The sequence below is a fragment of the Ranitomeya variabilis genome, chromosome 7 (genome assembly GCF_051348905.1).
Source record: "Ranitomeya variabilis isolate aRanVar5 chromosome 7, aRanVar5.hap1, whole genome shotgun sequence".
Lineage (NCBI taxonomy): Eukaryota > Metazoa > Chordata > Amphibia > Anura > Dendrobatidae > Ranitomeya > Ranitomeya variabilis.
In genome coordinates, this window is record NC_135238.1 from 243,832,832 (window position 1) to 243,854,010 (window position 21,179).

The 21,179-nt window shown below is 44.1% G+C and overlaps 1 protein-coding gene across 2 annotated transcripts in view; it reads left to right on the forward strand.

Moving 5' to 3' along the window:
- Positions 1-21,179, forward strand: part of SCTR (secretin receptor) — a 231,348-nt gene that overhangs the window by 105,732 nt on the left and 104,437 nt on the right. The window lies entirely within an intron of this gene.

Below are 21,179 nucleotides of genomic sequence, written 5' to 3' on the forward strand. Positions count from 1 at the left end.
CTGTCAGGTGGCCTGGTGAGCAAGGCATTGTCCGGGACGGTGATCCCAGGTCGGCAGCTTCCCTGGTGAGGGAGAGAACGGATAAAGAGTCAGCAGGTGGAGCGGGAGCTCCCATAAGGTACCTCCAGAGACAGTTGGTGCTTATTGTGTTCCATGAACTAATGAATTGTGCGACATGTGGTCACCCATGGCAACTGGATGAAGTAAGGTCCAGCCTGTTTAGTGTCTGCGAGTTAAAGCCGTTCACTATGAAGTGCTGTGGAGTATATGTTAAACCTGTGATATATAACATGGCCTCAAGTGGTTTATGACGTGTAAATAAACCAAATAGACTGTTTTGATCTGAAACATTGTGCCTGTCTACGTTTATCCCGTTGCCAAGCGAGTGTCCCCCCAATACATTCAGTAAGCGCTATCTTACAACACAGACAAGGTCAGAAAGTGCAGCAGGACCAATCCGGGTACCACCAGAGTCAGATACTCACACTGTAGGCAGAAAATATAACTGACACCGCCTGCAGGATGCAGCGGAGCTAAATATCAAACCTGAACCCAGAATGAGGCAGAACAAAGTTAACCCTTGATATGATCAGCCCGGGAAAAGGGCAGACAGAACTCAAAACCCGGACTGGATCATGACAGTTCCCTCCTCTCAAGGGGGGCCACCGGACCCCCAGGTTTTCCAGGATAACATGCATGAAATGCCCAATCCAGATGATCAGCATGGACAGAATGCATCGGAACCCAAGATCACTCCTCAGGACCGTAACCCCTCCAATGGACCAAGTACTGAAGAGAACTGTGAACCCTCCGAGAATCGACAATCCGTTCAACTTCATACTCAGTCTGACCATCCACTGAGACAGGAGGCGGAGGGGATGGCGACCCAGCAGAGGAAGGTACACATGGCTTAAGAAGGGACTTATGGAATACATTGGGGATCTGAAGCGACGGAGGTAAGCTTAAACGGAAGGCAACTGGGTTAACATCCTCAATGACCTTGTAAGGACCAATAAACGGACCCAGCTTAACGGAAGGAACCTTCAGTTCAGATGTATGTTACTGGTAGACAACCACAACTTGTCTCCCACCAGCAACTTAAGGTACCGTCACATTAAGCGACGCTGCAGCGATAGCGACAGCGATGTCAATCGCTGCAGCGTCGCTGTTTGATCGCTGGGGAGCTGTCACACAGACCGCTCTCCAGCGACCAACGATGCCGAGGTCCCCGGGTAACCAGGGTAAGCATCGGGTTGCTAAGCGCAGGGCCGCGCTTAGTTACCCAATGTTTACCCTGGTTACCAGTGTAAAAGTTAAAAAAACAAACAGCACATACTCACCAGCGCGTCCCCCAGCCTCTGCTTCCTGACACTGACTGAGCTCCGGCCCTAACAGCAGAGCGGTGACGTCACCGCTGTGCTTTCACTTTCAGTTTAGGGCCGGCGCTCAGTCAGTGTCAGGAAGCAGAGGCTGGGGGACGCGCTGGTGAGTATGTGCTGTTTGTTTTTTTAACTTTTACGCTGGTAACCAGGGTAAACATCGGGTTACTAAGCGCGGCCGTGCGCTTAGTAACCCGATGTTTACCCTGGTTACCAGTGTAAAATATCGCTGGTATCCTTGCTTTTGCTGTCAAACACGGCGATACACGGCGACCTAGCGACCAAATATAGTGCAGACCTTCTAGCAGCGACCAGCAATTTCACAGCGGGATCCAGATCGCTGCTGCGTGTCAAATACAGCGATATCGCTATCCAGGTCGCTGCAACGTCACGGATCGCTGGCGATATCGCCTAGTGTGACGGTACCTTTAGGTCCCACAGATCGTCACTTATCAGCAAAATGTTTTTGTTTGCCTTGAGCCACCCCAATGTTCTTGTGAACCTCCCTCCACACCTCCTCCAACCGTTGAACCGCCGAATCAGCTCCTGGACACCCCGAATCAGCCGGGAAAATTCACCAAAATGGGGGTGAAAACCGTAATTACAAAAAAAAGAAGTGCCTTTGGACTGATTAACCCGATTATTGAATGCAAATTCAGCCACCGGCAGTGAGGAGCACCAATCATCTTGCCAAGACGTGGCAAGACCCTGCAAAATTTGTTGAAGTGGCTGGTTGGTTCTCTCCGTCTGCCCATTGGTTTCAGGATGGTAGGCAGAAGAGAAGGTCAAATCAATACCCAGTCTCTTACAGAAAGCCCTCCAGAACTTGGCCACAAATAGTACCCCTCTATTAGACACCAAATTCAGAGCACACCATGCAACTGCACCACATGCTCAATAATTAACTTGGATAAAGTTTCAGTGTTAGGTATTCCTGCCATCAGTACAAAATGCACCTGTTTACTAAATCTGTCAACCACTACCCAGACCACAGTTTTGCCATTGGCAGGAGGGAGATCAGTGATAAAATCCATGGACAAATTAGTCCAAAGTCTATCCGGAATTGGCAACCAATTCCCGGCCAGTCGGTTACGGGAGCTTTTAGCACCGGCACACATCACAAGCAGACACAAACCTGGCGATGTCAGAAGACATGGAGGACCACCAGAACAGTCTAGCCATAGATCTCCGGGTAGCCGAGACCCCTGGATGCCCACTGAGAGCAGAGTTCTGAAACTCCCAAAGAACTCTAAACCGATACAAACAGGGACGAAGAGCTTATTCTCAGGCAATGATGGAGGAGCAAGAGACTGAGCCTCATGAATCTCCTGCTCCAATTTGGATGATACCCCAGCAATGACCACCCCGTGCTGATGAATGGAGGAAGGAGGTTCAGCGGGTGATACCGGATCCAAACTGCGAGACAAGGCATCGGCCTTGACATTCTTGGAACCAGGCCGAAAGGTGATGGGAAAAAAAAGCAACCACCTCGCCTGCCTAGGAGATAAGCATTTAGCCAACTCAATGTAGGACAGGTTCTTGTTGTCCATAATCACTGTAATCCGGTGAACAGCCCCCTCCAAAAAGTGCCTCCATTCTTCAAAAGCCAGTTTTATGGCTAATAACTCCCAATTCCTGACATCAAAATTTCTCTCAGCAGGAGAAAATTTCTTGAAGAAAAATGCACAAGGTCTCAAGTTAGTCAAAGTGGCGGGTTCCTGAGACAAAACTGCCCCCACTCCCACCTATGATGCATTTACCTCAACAATGAATGGTTTAGATGGATCGGGCTGGACCAACACAGGAGCAGACATAAAACATTTTTTCAATTAACTAAAATGCTGTAACTGCTGAGACTGACCAGTTTTTAAGATCAGCCCCTTTACGAGAGAGATCAGTGAGAGGCTTGACCACCTGAGAAAACCCTTTAATAAATCTCCGCTAATAATTAGCAAACCCCAAAAAGTGCTGAAGACCTCTCAGGCCTTTGGGTTGCACCTAATCAACAATGGCCTGTACCTTTCCAGGGTCCATGCATAACCCTTTAGCAGACAGAATGACCCCAAGAAAGGACTTGGATAAAAAATACACACTTCTCAGGTTTAGCGAACAGCAAATTCTCCCGTAACCTCTGGAGAACCCCACACAGATGACCCAAGTGAGATTCCTTGCCAGATGAAAATACCAGGATGTCATCTAAATATATTACCACAAAGCACTCGATGAAGTCAGAAAAAACATTATTAACCCCAAGGGTGGTTTGCACGTTAATGACCGGGCCAATTTTTACAATTCTGATGACTGCCCCTTTATGAGGTTATAACTCTGGAACGCTTCAACGGATCCCCATGATTCTAAAAACTGTTTTCTTGTGACATATTGTACTTCATGATAGTGGTAACATTTATTTGATATGACTTGCGTTTATTTGTGAAAAAAACGGAAATTTGGCGAAAATTTTGACAATTTTGCAATTTTCCAACTTTGAATTTTTATGTCCTTAAATCACAGAGATATGTCACACAAAATACTTAATAAGTAACATTTCCCACACGTCTACTTTTCATCAGCACAATTTTGGAACCAACATTTTTTTTGTTAGGGAGTTATAAGGGTTAAAAGTTGACCAGCAATTTCTCATTTTTACAAAAACATTTTTTTTATAGAGACCACGTCACATTTGAAGTCATTTTGAGGGGTCTATATGATAGAAAATACCCAAGTGTGACACCATTCTAAAAACTGCACCCCTCAAGGTGCTCAAAACCACATTCAAGAATTTTATTAACCCTTCAGGTGTTTCACAGGAATTTTTGGAATGTTTTAAAAAAATTAACATTTAACTTTTTACACAAAAAATTTACTTCAGCTCCAATTTTTTTTATTTTCCCAAGGGCAACAGGAGAAATTGGACCCCAAAAGTTGTTGTTCAATTTGTCCTGAGTGCGCTGATACCCCATATGTGGGGGGAACCACAGTTTGGGCGCACGGCAGAGCTCGGAAGGGAAGGAGCGCCATTTGGAATGCAGACTTAGATGGAATGGTCTGCAGGCGTCACGTTGTATTTGCAGAGCCCCTGATGTACCCAAACAGTAGAAACTCCCCACAAGTGACCCCATATTGGAACCTAGACCCCCCCAAGGAACTTATCTAGATGTGTTGTGAGAACTTTGAACCCCCAAGTGTTTCACTACAGTTTATAACGCAGAGCTGTGAAAATAAAAAAATAATTTTTTTCCCACAAAAATAATTTTTTAGCCCCCAAATTTTTATTTTCCCAATTGCAACAAGAGAAATTAGACCTCAAAAATTGTTGTCCAATTTGTCCTGAGTATGCTGATACCCCATATGTTGGGGTAAACCCCTGTTTGGGTACACGGGAGAGCTCGGAAGGGAAGGAGCACTGTTTTACTTTTTCAACGCAGAATTGGCTGGAATTGAGATCGGATGCCATGTCTCGTTTGGAGAGCCCCTGATGTGCCTAAACAGTGGAAATCCCCAATTATAACTGAAACCCTAACCCCAACATGCCCCTAACCCTAATCCCAACCACACCCTTAACCCAACACACCCCTAACCCTAATCCCAACAATAACCCTAACCACACCCCTAACCCTGACACACCCCTAATCCCAACCGTAAATGTAATCAAACCCTAACCCTACCTTTTAGCCCCAACCCTAACTGTAGCCCCAACCCTATCCCTTACTGTAGCCCCAACCCTAACTGTAGCCCTAACTTTAGCCCCAACCCTAACTGTAGCCCTAACTTTAGCCCCAACCCTAACTGTAGCCCTAACTTTAGCCCCAACCCTAACCCTAATGGGAAAATGGAAATAAATACATTTTTTTATGTTTTTATTTTTCCCTAACTAAGGGGGTGATGAAGGGGGGGTTTGATTTACTTTTATAGCGGATTTTTATGATTGGCAGCCGTCACACACTAAAATACGCTTTTTATTGTAAATAATAGTTTTTGCATCTCCACATTTTGAGAGCTATAATTTTTCCATATTTTGGTCCACAGAGTCATGTGAGGTCTTGTTTTTTGCGGGACGAGTTGACGTTTTTATGGTACCATTTTTGGGCACGTGACATTTTTTGATCGCTTTTTATTCCGATTTTTGTGAGGCAGAATGACTAAAAACCAGCTAATCATGAATTTCTTTTGGGGGAGGCGTTTATACCGTTCCACGTTTGGTAAACTTGATAAAGCAGTTTTATTCTTCGGGTCAATATGATTAGAGTGATACCTCATTTTTATCTTTTTTTATGTTTTGGCGCTTTTATACGATAAATACTATTTAATATAAAAAATAATTTTTTTGCATTGCTTTATTCTGAGGACTATAACTTTATTTTTTTGCTGATGATGCTGTATGGCGGCTCGTTTTTTGCGAGACAAGATGACGTTTTCAGCGGTACCATGTTTATTTATATCCGTCTTTTTGATCACTTGTTATTCCACTTTTTGTTCGGCAGTATGATAATAAAGCATTGTTTTTTGCCTTTTTTTGTTACGGTGTTCACTGAAGGGATTAACTAGTGGGACAGTTTTATAGGTCGGGTCGTTATGGACGTGGCGATACTAAATATGTGTACTTTTATTTTTTTTTTAATTTACAGTACAGACCAAAAGTTTGGACACACCTTCTCATTTAAAGATTTTTTTGTATTTTCATGACTATGAACATTGTACATTCACACTGAAGGCATCAAAACTATGAATTAACACATGTGGAATTATATACTTAACAAAAAAGTGTGAAACAACTGAAATTATGTCTTATATTCTAGGTTCTTCAAAGTAGCCACCTTTTGCTTTGATGACTGCTTTGCACACTCTTGGCATTCTCTTGATGAGCTTCTAGAGGTAGTCACCGGGAATGGTCTTCCAACAATCTTGAAGGAGTTCCCAGAGATGCTTAGCACTTGTTGGCCCTTTTGCCTTCACTCTGCGGTCCAGCTCACCCCAAACCATCTCGATTGGGTTCAGGTCATAGTGGAGTCCAGGTCATCTGGTGTAGCACCCCATCACTCTCCTTGGTCAAATAGCCCTTACACAGCCTGGAGGTGTGTTTGGGGTCATTGTCCTGTTGAAAAATAAATGATGGTCCAACTAAACGCAAACCGGATGGAATAGCAGCCGCTGCAAGATGCTGTGGTAGCCATGCTGGTTCAGTATGCCTTCAGTTTTGAATAAATCCCCAACAGTGTCACCAGCAAAGCACCCCCACACCATCACACCTCCTCCTCCATGCTTCACGGTGGGAACCAGGCATGTAGAGTCCATCCGGTCACCTTTTCTGTGTTGCACAAAGACACGGTGGTTGTAACCAAAGATCTCAAATTTGGACTCATCGGACCAAAGCACAGATTTCCACTGGTCTAATGTCCATTCCTTGTGTTCTTTAGCCCAAACAAGTCTCTTCTGCTTGTTGCCTGTCCTTAGCAGTGGTTTCCTAGCAGCTATTTTACCATGAAGGCCTGCTGCACAAAGTCTCCTCCTAACAGTTGTTGTAGAGATGCATCTGCTGCTAGAACTCTGTGGCATTGACCTGGTCTCTGATCTGAGCTGCTGTTAACCTGCGATTTCTGAGGCTGGTGACTCGGATACACTTATCCTCAGAAGCAGAGGTGACTCTTGGTCTTCCTTTCCTGGGGCGGTCCTCATGTGAGCCAGTTTCTTTGTAGCACTTGATGGTTTTTGCCACTGCACTTGGGGACACTTTCAAAGTTTCCCAATTTTTCGGACCGAATGACCTTCATTTCTTAATGATGGCCACTCATTTTTCTTTACTTAACTGCTTTTTTCTTGCCATAATACAAATTCTAACAGTCTATTCAGTAGGACTATCAGCTTTGTATCCACCAGACTTCTGCTCAACACAACTGATGGTCCCAACCCCATTTATAAGGCAAGAAATCCCACGTATTAAACCTGACAGGGCACACCTGTGAAGTGAAAACCATTCCCAGTGACTACCTCTTGAAGATCATCAAGAGAATGCCAAGAGTGTGCAAAGCAGTCATCAAAGCAAAAGGTGGCTACTGTGAAGAACCTAGAATATAAGACATAATTTCAGTTGTTTCACACTTTTTTGTTAAGTATATAATTCCACATGTGTTAATTCATAGTTTTGATGCCTTCAGTGTGAATGTACAATTTTCATAGTCATGAAAATACAGAAAAATCTTTAAATGAGAAGATGTGTCCAAACTTTTGGTCTATAGTGTACATAAACAAATGCATTTATTGGAACAATATTTTTTTTTCTTTATTTAGCTTTTTTTTTTTTTACACATGTAAATATTTTTTTTTTTTAACTTTGTCCCAGGAGGGACATGGTTGTATAGTGTCAGATCAGTGTAGGAGGCTTTCCGGCTCTTGCTCTGAGCAGGCGCTTGCAAGCCTTTTCCCTGTTGGACCCGGAAGGAGCCCCGCGGCCATCTTGGATCCGGGGCCTGCAGGGAGGAGACGCTCGGAACAACCCAATCACATCGTGTTGTTCCGAGGGTTTCAGGGAAGCACGCAGGGAGCCCCCTCCCTGCGCGATGCTTCACTGTGCCGCCGAAACGCTGCAATCATGTTTGATCGCAGTGATCCGGGGTTAATGTGCCGGGAGCGGTCCATGACAACTCCAGGCACATAGTGCCGGATGTCAGCTGTAATAAGCGCGGCTGATCGCCCATGACGTTCTATCCCGTCTCTGGGAATTAAGTCCCAGGTCACCTCAATGGGTTAGTATGTCATATGGCAGAAAGGGGTTAAAGAAATCCTGAAACACAGCTGGCGCATTGGTGAGACCAAAGGGCGTAACCAAGTTTTCAAACAAACCCTCAGAGGTGAGAAATGCCGTTTTCCACTCCTCCTCCCAAATATGAATAAGTTTATATGCTCCCCTGAGGTCTAACTTGGAAAACTACTTAGCCCTAGACAATTGGTTGAAAAGATCAGGGATAAGCAGGAGAGGGTAAGTATTTCTCACTGTAATCTTATTAAATTCACGAAAATCGAGGCAAGGGTGTTAACCATCCTCTTTTTTCTTAACAACAAAAAATCCATTAGGCACAGGAGAGACAGAGGGACGGATGTGTCCATTACGTAAACTGTCAGAGACATACTCCTTCATAGCGGAACGTTCCGGGCCAGAAAAATTGTACAGACGGCCATGGGCAATTTAGCACCCGGAACGAGATTGATAGCGCAATCATAGGAGCGATGTGGTAAAAAAATCTCAGCCTCTTATTTTGAAAATACATCCTTAAAATCCTTCAGGTACTCCTTAATACCCTCCAGATCAATGGACGACATCAGTACAATAGAAAGACAACCTTTAGAACAAGTAGGCCCCCATTTTACAATATTCCGAGATTCCCAGTTAATAACAGGATTATGTAACCGTAATCAGGGAAATCCCAACACCAGTCCCGCTGGAAGATTGTCCAGAACATAACATGAGATGTGTTCCTGATGCAAGGAACCCACCTTGAGGAGGAACTCCTTCGAGACAAAATTAACAATGTTCTTAACCAGCGGAGTCTTTTCAATAGCAATGATATAAATTGGTGTTTCAAGCCTAAATGTCCCTATCTGAAACTTAGACACCAAGCATGAGTCAATGCAGTTCATGGATTACCCACAGTCCACGAAAGCTGAAGTGGGTGTGAAACAATCCCCAAAACAAAGTTCCACCTCCAACAACATTTTTTGACATGAGGAAAAATATACCTGAGAGTCTGGGTGATCTTCTCGGCAATCACTCAGACTTAGGCGTTTCCTGGCAACTTGTTAGTCAGTGGGCAAGAGGGGCAATCCTTTTTTCAATGTCCAGGATCTCCACAGTAAAAACACTCTTCTCTCGTCATCGCCTCTTCTCCTTCTCCTTCAGGTTGGTGGCCCCTACCTCCATAGGTTCAGTATAGGGTGCCACATCTGAATTATCCATACATAAAGGAGTCTCTTGTTGCATTACGCCTCTTTCCCACAACCTCCGATCTATACAAATGACCTGAGTCATAGCCTCCTCCAAGGAGCTGGGTGGCGGATGGAGAGCCAGAGTGTCCTTAAGATGATCCGACAGTCCTCTCCTGAATTGACATCTAACTGCAGAGTAGTTCCAGATCACTTCGGTGGCCCCTCACCTGAACTCCTAGAAATACCATTCGGCGGTGAGTTTACCCTGGAAGAGATCCATGATAGTTTCTTCTGCCACCCTGACCCAGTTTGCTTCTTCAAGAATCAGTCCTAAGGCCTCAAAGAACCTGTCCACAGACACACGTTCAGGGGCAGTAGCAGGCAACGAAAAACGCCAAGTCTGAGGACCCTCCCAGAGCGACAAAATAATTATCCCCACCCGTTGACTCTCATCCCCAGAGGATCGGGTCTCAGGAAGAAAAGTAACTTACAACTCTCCCTGAATGTACGGAACTTCTTCTCTCTGGAAAAAGTATCTGGGAGCCTGACCATAGGTTCAGGAGCATAGTTACATAGTTACATAGTTATTAAGGTTGAAGGAAGACTGTAAGTCCATCTAGTTCAACCCATAGCCTAACCTAACATGCCCTAACATGTTGATCCAGAGGAAGGCAAAAAAAACCCATGTGGCAAAGAGTAACTCCACCATGGGGAAAAAAATTCCTTCCCGACTCCACATACGGCAATCAGACTAGTTCCCTGGATCAACGCCCTATCAAGGAATCTAGTGTATATACCCTGTAACATTATACTTTTCCAGAAAGGTATCCAGTCCCCTCTTAAATTTAATTAATGAATCACTCATTACAACATCATACGGCAGAGAGTTCCATAGTCTCACTGCTCTTACAGTAAAGAATCCGCGTCTGTTATTATGCTTAAACCTTCTTTCCTCCAGACGTAGAGGATGCCCCATTGTCCCTGTCACCGGTCTATGATTAAAAAGATCAGCAGAAAGGTCTTTGTACTGTCCCCTCATATATTTATACATTAACATAAGATCACCCCTTAGTCTTCGTTTTTCCAAACTAAACAGCCCCAAGTGTAATAACCTATCTTGGTATTGCAGACCCCCCAGTCCTCTAATAACCTTGGTCGCTCTTCTCTGCACCCGCTCTAGTTCAGCTATGTCTTTCTTATACACCAGAGACCAGAACTGTGCACAGTATTCTAAGTGTGGTCGTACTAGTGACTTGTATAGAGGTAAAATTATGTTCTCCTCATGAGCATCTATGCCTCTTTTTATACATCCCATTATTTTATTTGCCTTTGTAGCAGCTGCCTGACACTGGCCACTGAATATGAGTTTGTCATCCACCCATACACCCAGGTCTTTTTCATTGACGGTTTTGCCCAGAGTTTTAGAATTAAGCACATAGTTATACATGTTATTACTTCTACCCAAGTGCATGACCTTACATTTATCCCCATTAAAGCTCATTTGCCATTTATCAGCCCAAGCTTCTAGTTTACATAAATCATCCTGTAATATAAAATTGTCCTCCCCTGTATTGTTACCCTGCAGAGTTTAGTGTCATCTGCAAATATTGAAATTCTACTCTGAATGCCCCCTACAAGGTCATTAATAAATATGCTAAAAAGAAGAGGGCCCAATACTGACCCCTGTGGTACCCCACTGCTAACTGCGACCCAGTCCGAGTGTGCTCCATTAATGACCACCCTTTGTTTCCTATCCCTGAGCCAGCTCTCAACCCACTTACACATATTTTCCCCTGTCCCCATTATTCTCATTTTATGTATCAACCTTTTGTGTGGCACCGTATCAAAAGCTTTGGAAAAGTCCATATACTCTACATCCACTGGGTTCCCTTGGTCCAGTCCGGAACTTACCTCTTCATAGAAGCTGATCAGATTAGTCTGACATGATCGGTCCCTAGTAATCCCGTGCTGATACTGGGTCATGAGGTTATTCCTCTTCAGATACTCCAGTATAGCATCCCTTAGAATGCCCTCCAGGATTCTACCCACAGTAGAGGTTAAGCTTACTGGCCTATAATTACCGAGTTCACTTTTTGTCCCCCTTTTTGAATATTGGCACCACATTTGCTATACGCCAGTCCTGTGGTACAGACCCTGTTATTATGGACTCTTTAAAGATTAAAAATAATGGTCTATCAATGACTGTACTTAGTTCCTGCAGTACTCGGGGGTGGATCCCATCCGGGCCCGGAGATTTGTCACCTTTAGTGATTTTTAGACGCCGCTGTACTTCCTGCTGGGTTAAGCAGGTGACATTTAATGGGGAATTTTTATCACTAGTCATATTGTCGCCATGGGATTTTCTTTTGTAAATACTGATGAAAAAAAGTCATTTAGCAGATTGGCTTTTTCCTCATCCTCATCCACCATTTCACCCAGACTATTTTTAAGGGGGCCAACACTGTCATTTTTTAGTTTCTTACTATTTATATAGTTAAAGAATATTTTGGGGTTATTTTTGCTCTCTCTGGCTATGAGTCTCTCTGTCTCAATCTTTGCTGCCTTGATTTGCTTTTTACAGAATGTATTTAATTTTCTGTATTTATTTAATGCCTCCTCACTACCTACTTCCTTTAATTCTCTAAATGCTTTCTTTTTGTCCCTTATTGCGCCCCTTACAGCTCTATTTAGCCATATTGGTTTCCTCCTATTTCTAGTATGTTTATTCCCATACGGTATATACTGTGCACAGGTCCTATCCAGGATGCTAATAAACGTCTCCCATTTTCTTTGTGTATTTTTGTGTCTCAGGATATCGTCCCAGTTAATTGCACCAAGATCCTCTCTCATCCGTTGGAAATTTGCCCTCCTGAAGTTTAGTGTCCTTGTCACCCCCCTACTACCCATCTTATTAAAGGATACACGAAAACTTATTATTTTGTGATCACTATTCCCCAAGTGACCCCCAACCCTTATATTTGATATGCGGTCTGGCCTGTTGGTTAATATTAGGTCTAGCAGTGCCCCCCTCCTTGTTGGGTCCTGAACCAGTTGTGAAAGGTAATTGTCTCTCATAGTTGTCAAAAACCGATCACCTTTGCTGGAACTGCAGGTTTCTGTTCCCCAATCTATTTCAGGGTAGTTGAAGTCCCCCATAATAATGACTTCTCCTTGAGTCGCAGCTTCATCTATTTGCTTTACGAGGATATTCTCCATTGCTTCCATTAGTTTTGGAGATTTATAACAAACCCCTATCAGTAATTTATTATTTTTTCCCCCTCCCCTTATCTCCACCCACAGGGACACTACATTTTCATTAAATTCACCTATATTATCACGCAGGATGGGTTTTCAGGACGATTTTACATATAGACACACCCCTCCCCCTCGCTTATCTGTACGGTCATTTCTGAACAGGCTATAGCCCTGCAAGTTAACAGCCCAGTCATGGCTCTCATCCAGCCACGTCTCAGATATCCCCACCATGTCATAATTATGCTCCAACAACGTTAGTTCTAATTCGTCCATGTTGTTGGCGAGGCTTCTGGCATTAGTATACATGCACTTGATGTTACTCTCTGTACCTCTATTCTTTCTTAAATTACTAACTGTTCTAACCCCACCCCCCATGCCACCGCCACCCCCAACTTCCTTATTTGTGCCCAGGTCTCTATCTGCACTATCTTCCCCTCCTATAAAATTAATACCCTCCCCCCAATCCCTAGTTTAAACACTCCTCCAACCTTCTAGCCATTTTCTCCCCCAGCACAGCTGCACCTTCCCCATTGAGGTGCAGCCCGTCCCTAGCGTAGAGCCTGTAGCCCACTGAGAAGTCGGCCCAGTTCTGCAGGAACCCAAACCCCTCCTACCTACACCAATTCTTGAGCCACTTATTAACCTCCCTAATCTCCCGTTGCCTCTCTGGCGTGGCACGTGGTACAGGCAGGAGTTTGGAAAATACCACGTTGTCATCGTAGAACGAGTCATCTGTGGGGTCTGAGTTCCTACAGGCAGATTGGGAAATAGAACCCTGAACAGACATATCCGTCTCAGAGAGCTCCTTTTGAAGCTGATTATGAAAAGTGGCCATGGCTCTATGTTCAACAGACAAATCCTGCATCATTTGAGTCAGGCTAGACATCTGATCCGCCAGCGTGCGAAGCAGATCCATAAAGAGAGGAGTAAAGAAAAAACCTGTCAATGGTCAGTTATACACTGCGTGCAGAATTATTAGGCAAGTTGTATTTTAGAGGATTATTTTTATTATTGATCAACAACTATGTTCTCAATCAACCCAAAGACTCGTAAATATCAAAGCTTAATATTTTTGGAAGTTGGAGTGGGTTATTTTTAGATTTGGCTATCTTTGGAGGATATCTGTTTGTGCAGGTAACTATTACTGTACAGAATTATTAGGCAACTTAATAAAAACCAAATATATTCCCATCTCACTTGTTTTTTTTCACCAGGTAAACCAATATCACTGCACAAAATATAGAAATAAACATTTCTAACATGCAAAAACAAAACCCCCCAAAATTAGTGACCAATATAGCCCCCTTTCTTTATGATGACACTCGGCAGCCTCCATCCATAGATTCTGTCAGTTGCTTGATCTGTTTACGACCAACATTGCGTGCAGCAGCCACCACAGCCTCCAGACACTGTTCCGAGAGGTGGACTGTTCTCCCTCCCTGTAGATCTCACATTTTATGAGGGACCACAGGTTCTCTATGGGGTTCAGATCAGGGGAACAAGGGGGCCATGTCATTATTTACTGGCCAGCCACGCTGTGGAGTAGTTGGAGGCATCTGATGTAGCATTGTCCTGCATGAAAATCATGTTTTTCTTGAACGATACCGACTTCTTCCTGTACCACTGCATGAAGAAGTTGTCTTCCAGAAACTGGCAGTAGGTCTGGGAGTTGAGCTTCACTCCATCCTCAACCCGAAAAGGTCCCACAAGTTCATCTTTGATGATCCCAGCCCATACCAGTACCCCACCTCCACCTCACTGGCGTCTGAGTCGGAGTCTCTGCCCTTTACTGATCCAGCCTCTGGCCCATCCAGAGTCACTCTCATCTCATCAGTCCATAAAACCTTTGAAAAGTCAATCTTAAGATATTTCTTGGCCCAGTCTTGACGTTTTATGTTATGTTTCTTGTTCAAAAGTGGTCGTTTTTCAGCCTTCCTTACCTTGGCCATGTCCCTGAGTATCGCACACCTTGTGCTTTTTGTTACTCCAGTAATGTTGCAGCTCTGAAATATGGCAAAACTGGTGGCAAATGTCATCTTGGCAGCTTCACGCTTGATGTTCCTCAATTCATGGGCAGTTATTTTGCGCCTTTTTTGCCCAACACGCTTCTTGCGACCCTGTTGGCTATTTGCCATGAAACGCTTGATTGTTCGGTGATCACGCTTCAAAAGTTTGGCAATTTCAAGACTGCTGCATCCCTCTGCAAGACATCTCACAATTTTGGACTTTTCAGAGCCGGTCAAATCTCTCTCCTGACCCATTTTGCCAAAGGAAAGGAAGTTGCCTAATAATTAAGCACACGTTATATAGGGTTTTGATGTCATTAGACAACACCCCTCCTCCTTACGGAGATGCACATCACCTGATTTACTTAACTGGTAGTTGGCTCTCAAGCCTGAACAGCTTGGAGTAGGACATCATGTATAAAAAGTATCTTGTGATCAAAATACACCTTGCCTAATAATTCTGCACGCAGTGTAATGTCACGCTGCAGCTATGCAGGTAACTCAACTTCCTCTAGATGGCAATAGAGTGAAAGGATAGTAACAAGTCTGCAAGGGCAGACCTGCAGTGCTGCAGCGAAACTACCACCAGGTGGCAGTAGAATAGTCAAACAAGCCGAGTCAAAACCTAGACTGTCATGCAGTACAAAGGGAAAAAACAAGCACAGAGTCAGTGGAGAGCCAAAGGGTCAATACCAGGGACCAGAGTCAAAGCCAAGTCAAACACCGGGAAATCCAAAAGCAGTTAGGAAACACTAAGGCCGGCGTCACACTAGCGAGTTTTACGGACGTAAGAGCGCAGAAAATACGTCCGTAAAACTCGCCAAACAAACGGCACAATTATTCTCAATGGGGCTGCTCCTATCAGCCGTTTATTACGGTTCAGTATTATACGGCTTTCTACGGCCGTACAAAATCGCAGCATGCTGCGTTTGTCAGCGTATTGCGCAAAAAAATCGCTAATGAAAGTCTATGGGGGCGAGAAAAATACGGATTCCACACGGACCTGCAGTGTGACTTGCGAGAAATACGCAGCGGTGTTAGTGAAAAGTCGGTAATTCAATTGCCGGCTTTGCATTTCTCCTTCACAAACCCGACATGATATGAGACATGATTACATACAGTAAACCATCTCATATCCCCTTTTTTTTTTGCATATTCCACACTACTAATGTTAGTAGTGTGTATGTGCAAAATGTGGGCACTGTAGCTGCTAAAATAAAGGGTTAAATGGCGGAAAAAATTGGCGTGGCCTCCCGCGCAATTTTCTCCGCCAGAGTGGTAAAGCCAGTGACTGAGGGCAGATATTAATAGCCTAGAGAGGGACCATGGTTATTGCCCCCCCCTGGCTACAAACATCTGCCCCCAGCCACCCCAGAAGAGGCACATCTGGAAGATGCACCTATTCTGGCACTTGGCCACTCTCTTCCCACTCCCGTGGGATATGGGGTAATGAAGGGTTAATGCCACCTTGCTATTGTAAGGTGACATTAAGCCAGATTAATAATGGAGAGGCGTCAATGATGACACCTATCCATTAATAATCCAATTGTATGAAAGGGTTAAAAAACACACACACACATTATTAAAAAGTATTTTAATGAAATAAACACACAGGTTGTTTTAGTATTTTATTGCTCTCTCAATCCACCTGCAGACCCTCGCTTGGCAAAATAATAAACCAACAATATACATACCTTCCGATGATCTGTCACGTCCCACGAAGTAAATCCATCTGAAGGGGTTAAATCATTTTACAGCCAGGAGCCCTGCTAATGCACTCGCTGGTGTCTGTAATCCCCGGGTAATGAAGGAAATCTGAGTGATCTGTACTTACAGTGAGTTGCGGTGAGGCGCCCTCTGGTGGATGTTCTCATGAACTGCAGCCTTGGAAAAGTTCCCACGCTCGAGTTCATATGAAAACATCCACCAGAGGGCGCCTCACCGCAACTCACTGTAAGTACAGATCACTCAGATTTCCTTTCATTACCCGGGGATTACAGACACGAGCAGTGCTTTAGCGCAGCTCCTGCCTGTCAAATAATTAACCCCTTCAGATGGATTACTTCGTGGGACGTGACGGTTCAGCTGAGGGTATGTATCTTGTGCGTTTATTATTTTGCCAAGCGAGGGTGTTCTGATGGATTGAGAGAGCAATAAAATACTAAATCAACCTGTGTGTTTATTTCATTAAAATAATTTTTAATAATGTGTGTTTTTTAACCCTTTCCGACAATTGGATTAATAATGGATAGGTGACATAATTGACGCCTCTCCATTATTAATCTGGCTTAATGTCACCTTACAATAGCAAGGTGGCATTAACCCTTCATTACCCCATATCCCACCGCTACAGGGAGTGGGAAGAGAGTGGCCAAGTGCCAGAATAGGCGCATCTTCCAGATGTGCCTTTTCTGGGGTGGCTGGGGGCAGATGTTTGTAGCCACGGGGGGGCCAATAACCATGGACCCTCTCCTGGCTATTAATATCTGCCCTCAGTCACTGGCTTTACCACTCTGGCGGAGAAAATTGCGCGGGAGCCCACGCCAATTTTTTCCGCCATTTAACCCTTTATTTTAGCAGCTACAGCGCCCACATTTTGCACATACACACTACTAACATTAGTAGTGTGGAATATGCAAAAAAAAAGGGGATATGAGATGGTTTACTGTATGTAATCATGTCTCATATCATGTCGGGTTTGTGCAGGAGAAATGAAAAGCCGGCAATTGAATTACCGGCTGTTCACAGATATCGCGCTGAATGAAATCTAAATACAGAATATATATATATGTGTCTCAATGACATATATATATATATATATATATATATATACTGTATATATGTTTTCCCGAACATTTGAGCACATAAATCCATTAGATGTCGGTTTTGCAAGCCTGCGCGAAAATCTCGCAGTACGGATGCCATACGGATTACATACGGAGGATGCCATGCGCAAAATACGCTGACACACCCTGCCTACGGATGACATACGGACCACTATTTTGGGAACATTTCTCCGTATTACGGCCTTAAAAAACGGACCGTATTGTCTTACGCTGAGTGTGAGGCCGGCCTAAGACAGGACAGGCAGTGAAGGAGGAATAGCCACGGACAAAGTCAGAAAGCGCAGGACCTATCAGGACTCTACCAGAGTCAGATACTCACGCCGTAGGCAGAAAATGTAACTGACACCGCCTGCAGGATGAAGCGGAGCTAAATAGCAAACCTGAACCCAGAATGAGGCAGAGCAAAGTTAACCCTTGACATGATCAGCCCGGGAAAAAGGCAGACAGGACTCAAAATCCAGACTGGATCATGACACTACACCTGTCATATACTACATCACTACACCCCCCATATACTACATCTGTAATACACTACATCACTACACCCCTGTGGAGAAACGGGGTCAGTGGGTGCTCTCGTCCGCTAGCCCGGCTGTCTTTAGCAAGACTGCATGGACCACGGCTCATACCACTGAACGCCCGCTCTATCTCACCGTGGGCAATACACTACACAGACAACACAGGGTTAAGATTAAATAAATAACTCGAGGCAAGGGATATGCAAAACTAAACATGTAAATAGATGGTCAATATTCATAGGTGTACATATACCCGAAATACTGGACACCATACCAGACAACTCGGAAATTCATATATAAACATAAAGAACAAGAACCGAACTGATGTCTATACAATAATTGATTTTATTAAAGAAAGAAATAACAAAAAAATAACTACATAATTTGGTAGAGGGCGAGAAAGAAACCAAAAAGGTATGGCACAAAAAGGAATACAGCAGCATGAATTGATATACACAGTCTAAAATGTAGCAGTACTATGTGAATAAATAAATAAATAAATAAATACATATATATATATCACATAGTAAAAGACTGAAAAATATTGGTGTTGGTTTGTTTTATACCCTAGCATGAAAATACCCCAAAAATAGTAAAGATAAAAAATATATATATATAAATAGGTAAATAAATATGTATATATGTGAGGAAAAGTGCTAACACTAGTGCAAAATAAGGTGCACAGGTGCAAGGAATGATGGGGTAAACTGCCCGGGTATGAACTAACTGCAGGTAATTGCCATATAGTATAAATGCACTGGTCCCAGCCTAGCTCCGATTACTCTCCATGAAAGATTAGGGTATTTGCAAATATGCCAATCATATTAAAGGGAGCCAAAAGTGAAGCAAAGGAAAAAAGTGCCCAGGGCAAATAAAATACCTGCAAGAGCTGCTGTCTCCGGGATGTGCCAGTCCCCGACGCGCGTTTCGGCGCTAGCCTTCGTCAGGGGGTGACGAAGGCTAGCGCCGAAACGCGCGTCGGGGACGCGCAAATACCCTAATCTTTCATGGAGAGTAATCGGAGCTAGGCTGGGACCAGTGCATTTATACTATATGGCAATTACCTGCAGTTAGTTCATACCCGGGCAGTTTACCCCATCATTCCTTGCACCTGTGCACCTTATTTTGCACTAGTGTTAGCACTTTTCCTCACATATATACATATTTATTTACCTATTTATATATATATATTTTTTATCTTTACTATTTTTGGGGTATTTTCATGCTAGGGTATAAAACAAACCAACACCAATATTTTTCAGTCTTTTACTATGTGATATATATATATGTATTTATTTATTTATTTATTTATTCACATAGTACTGCTACATTTTAGACTGTGTATATCAATTCATGCTGCTGTATTCCTTTTTGTGCCATACCTTTTTGGTTTCTTTCTCGCCCTCTACCAAATTATGTAGTTATTTTTTTGTTATTTCTTTCTTTAATAAAATCAATTATTGTATAGACATCAGTTCGGTTCTTGTTCTTTATGTTTATAAACACAGGGTTAAGGTAAAACAGTGTGGGAAAACTTTATTGAACCACAACACACAATAGCAAACAGAACAATCCCACCAATTACCCCAAGATGGATGTTATGTCAGAGCTCCCAGGGCCACTACTCCATCTGTGGATGAACGCACAGAGAAGGGGTAACGACAAGCATAGGGAGATGACCAAGAACTGTCCATAGAGCCCATACAAGGTCCAAAGCCAGTTGACACGAGAGTCACCACCTGGCTTATCTGACCATCTCCATGGAACCAGGCGACCAGCGGGTCCCAACCCTGGCTTTCTCCAAACATATCCATGGTTCAGAGATGGTCACTGGATCACATCTGTGTCCTTCCAACCGGAGCCGAAAACCCCTGGGTTGTATCCTATGGAATCATAGATCAGTGTCCCTCGTGATGGGGCCATGAGGAATTGGCTGCAGTCCTTTCTCTTGTCTGTTGGGTGGTTTGCAGAATGTCTGGCTCGTAGCTCTGTCTTACTTCAGTCTCCCAGGATGTGATCTCTGAGTCTTTTTATACCCAAGGCATGTAAGCTATTTTTAGAATTACCCAGGGTCCTTCAGTCCAACATCAAGATAAGGTAAACAATGGTGATGGCATCAAGAAGCACCATTAGCATATCAGCACACATCAATAAACAAAGCTTAACACAATGTACAGTCACTATTACAGACTTAAGGCCCCGTCTCACTAAGCGATTTACCAACGATCACGACCAGCGATACGACCTGGCCGTGATCGTTGGTAAGTCGCTGTGTGGTCGCTGGGGAGCTGTCACACAGACCGCTCTCCCCAGCGACCAACGATCAGGGGAACGACTTCGGCATCGTTGAAACTGTCTTCAACGATGCCGAAGTCCCCCTGCAGCACCCGGGTAACCAGGGTAAACATCGGGTTACTAAGTGCAGGGCCGCGCTTAGTAACCCGATGTTTACCCTGGTTACCAAAAAAAACAAACAGTACATACTCGCCTTTCGGTGTCCAGGTCCCTTGCCGTCTGCTTCCTGCTCTGACTGAGATCCGGCCGTACAGTGAGAGCAGAGCGCAGCGGTGACGTCACTGCTGCGCTCTCACTTCTCACTGTACGGCCGGCAGTCAGTGAGAGCAGGAAGCAGACGGCGAGGGACCTGGACACCGAAAGGCGAGTATGTACTGTTTGTTTTTTTTTACATTTACGCTGGTAACCAGGGTAAACATCGGGTTACTAAGCGCGGCCCTGCGCTTAGTAACCCGATGTTTACCCTGGTTACCAGTGAAGACATCGCTGGATCGGTGTCACACACACCGATTCAGCGATGTCAGCGGGGCCTCAACGACCAAAAAAAGGTCCAGGCCATTCCGACACGACCAGCGATCTCGCAGCAGGGGCCTGATCGCTGGTACGTGTCACACATAGCGAGATCGCTATGGAGGTCGCTGTTGCGTCACAAAACTTGTGACTCAGCAGCGATCTCGCTAGCGATCTCGCTATGTGAGACGGGGCCTTTACACAGTATGTTAGATAGTATATCAGTTGGCAAGTCTGTCTTCTTGACCCACCAGACATAAACACTTAAATCCACAAGCCAATATACAGATAAAACACCAGTTCTTTTGGTTTGCAAAAACATGGTTGTCTGGGAAATTAAGATACAATCTGGTTTCTTCACAACCCCCCATATACGGCACCTTTAATCTAGTACATCGCTACATTTGCAACATATTTAGGGCTTTACTACATTATTATTTTTTATTTCATGTA